Consider the following 2,962-nt stretch of genomic DNA (forward strand, 5'->3'; position numbering starts at 1 on the left):
AGAGGAGTTGTCTGAGGGGGAAGGGAACATCGTATTCAATCATGCTATTTCTTAAGAAGTCAACAACAAAAGACACAGGATATTTATCTGAAATGATCACAGCAGTGTATACAGACAGAAGGCAAAAACAGATCTGGCATTTTAATTTAAGTATTCAAAATGGCTGGTCGTATTGAACTTGTTTACCACTGTTAAAATGATTCCTTTTCTTCCTTTGGAAGCTTGTTACAGTTTGGGGTGCTGCATGTTGGCATTGGCTGTGCTGCTCCCCACATCTCTATTTCTGACATTTGGGTGCAGTGGGTACCCTTTGGGGGTGCTGTTTCTCATGGGGCAGGCATGGGCAAAGCAGGCTGCTGTCCGAGGAGGGGCTGTGAGATTCTTCTTAGAGACAGCAAGTCAGGGCAGACACAGAAGGCTGGAAACAAGAGTAAGGCAAGGTGAGAGAAAGCATTTTCATGTTCTAAATGGCTGAGAATGACTTAATTGACCAACTGCTAATACAAAACCCAGAACACGGTGGAGTCATAAGTACATTCCTGTTGGACTTTGATGGACGTGCCTGATATTTATCATTTTGGGTCTTAGTGTACTCACTTCCCTCTTTGACATTTAAAGTATCAGTGGAATTGAATCTTATAAAATGAAACATCCACCCTAAAACATGCTCTTCCATTAGCTTTAATCTACACCTTTTAGTACCAGTCACTATTTATTTACTGTATCAGAGAGACCAATTAAAAATCTTTCAAAACAGCTAGAGAAAATTTGTTCAATGCAATGAAGAGACAAAACCCCAATTCCTTGTGTTCTTCCCAAATCACATTATAGATTTTCCTCCATTCTTGAACACATATCATATATTTTTCCTCCTTTTCATTTGCATTTTTAAAATCAGTTTAAGTTGGGGGTGATGCTAATTTTTATTTGAAGCATTTGCCAAAAATTCTTATGCAAGGGTTGCTGAATTTGTGTGTAATTCTCCTTTCCCTGACTGGAGAATGGAACTTGTTTCTGAGTATGATGGTTTTTAGGAAAATAAATAATGAATGCTACCTCACACCTCCTCTTTGCTTACAAAAGATTTTGAATCTTCCTGAAAGACTTGGCTCAGTGGTAGATTTGGCAGTGTCAGGTTAACTTCATGATCTTAAAGGTCTTTACCAACAAAAATGATTAAGTGATTTTATGACATTGTTTGATTTTCTAGTAAATGAAAATGCGTGAAAAGAAAAAGGAAAAAAAACCCACCTGCCTATTAAGTTTCCATAGTAACATGTATAGAATATTTGCAGAAGTTTGATTTTATTACATGCTTCTATTATCTGGTATGAATAGAACAGTCTGGCATAATGAGTTTTGCTTCATGTTTTACTGGGTTCTGACTGGTCATGGCCATACAGGCAGTAATCAGTGTGACATGCAGATTTAGGAAGTTTAGCTTTGTGTTGTCACAGAAGTTTTATTCATCTCCTGTATTTAATGGAAGAGCCTAGTGAAGAGAGCTGCAACCTTTAGCTTCATGTTGTTACAGTTCTCTTATGAAAAATGTAGCATAATATGTAAGGTTTGAAAACCTGTTTATTTTCCTTAACTATTGATGGTGTATGTCTTTGTGTTTCAAAATTGCTAATATTTGTTGCCCAGTTGGTGACGTAAGGAAGCTCCTTTTTTCTGTTCTCTGGAAGTGCAATCCCTGTAAAGTAATTACTCTGGGTCTGGTACAATTCCTGCAAATACAGCAGTGAGTCACAAACCCACACATCCATGGTTGCTTAAGTAGTTCTGCTGAGGAGGGCTATGAAGGATTAGCTCTAACAGAGGTCTGCCACAAATCATTCTCAGTCTGCTTCATTTTTTGCTTTAAAGAGTATTTAAATTAATGGGATACAATAATAATTTTATTTCTGGGAGCTAAAACATAATTGATCATATCATAATGTGGTCTGCAAAGATTAGAGATTCTTAGGTCTTTCTAGTGTGGTTGTGTGGGAGTGGAGTGATAGATATTCCTCTTATCACAGGTTAGATCTTCCTTTCTGCAGGTTAGTAGTGGATCTTAATTTTATATATAATACTGCATCTCCTTTTATAGGAAAGCAATTAATTATAATACAGAATTGAGTAAGGTAGATTATTTCCTCTCTCAATCCTCATTTAGGAATACATTCTGTATCTTAAGACCAAGGTTAAAGATAAAATAGCAGATTTCCTCTAGTATTGAGAGAGAGACACCTATTGCTTTTACTGTTCTCTCTGTGCAACTTCCAGCTTTACTAGTTGGCTTGTAGGAAAGTAGGATGGATGCAAGTGTGGGAGTGATGTTCCGAATTCTAAAGAGCTGATCTTTTGCATTAGTAAGTAAATGTACATCATCCTATATCAATTTAAATGTACATCTGCATGAATTTAAGAACTATCACTTTGTTCACTAGCACTACTTTTGTTGGTTAGAAAACACTTTAAATGTCCTGCCTTCTCTTTAGACAATTTATTCTTTTTAAGTGCTGCTGCTGCTACAGTTCACATAGGTCTTCTTCCACTAAAGGAACAATCAGATGTTTTATGTGTTTTGGTTTGCTAGGATGCACAAGATATGATTTTGTCATGTGCTGTTATTTGATTTCTCTAATCTCTAGTAGATTATTTTCTTCATCTGATTCTGTTTAACTGTTCATTTTCTGAAGAAGGAGAGAATTGTATATAGATTACATTTAATGAGTTTTTATTGTTGCTGTGGCTTTTACACGTTTTGGGATAATATTCATTATTTTCACAAAGCCAAATCATGCAGACATTATTTTATCCGATTAAGATAGTCATGTCTTTCACATGCCTTGTTTTCTTCAGATGACAAATTTCTTGTCATTGGTGCGGCAATCAGTTCACTTGGTAGTATTATTACATTTCACCTCATTACATTTCACACTGCTTTGATTCTTTGATGATCTTTTGATCCTAG

General features: G+C 36.0%; 1 protein-coding gene across 1 annotated transcript in view; it reads left to right on the forward strand.

Annotated features, from left to right (window-relative positions):
• The window catches only part of KCTD8 (potassium channel tetramerization domain containing 8), a 91,402-nt gene that overhangs the window by 21,267 nt on the left and 67,173 nt on the right, over positions 1-2,962 (forward strand). The gene's annotated exons all lie outside the window — the stretch shown is intronic.

The sequence above is a fragment of the Passer domesticus genome, chromosome 4 (assembly GCF_036417665.1).
Source record: "Passer domesticus isolate bPasDom1 chromosome 4, bPasDom1.hap1, whole genome shotgun sequence".
Classification (NCBI taxonomy): domain Eukaryota; kingdom Metazoa; phylum Chordata; class Aves; order Passeriformes; family Passeridae; genus Passer; species Passer domesticus.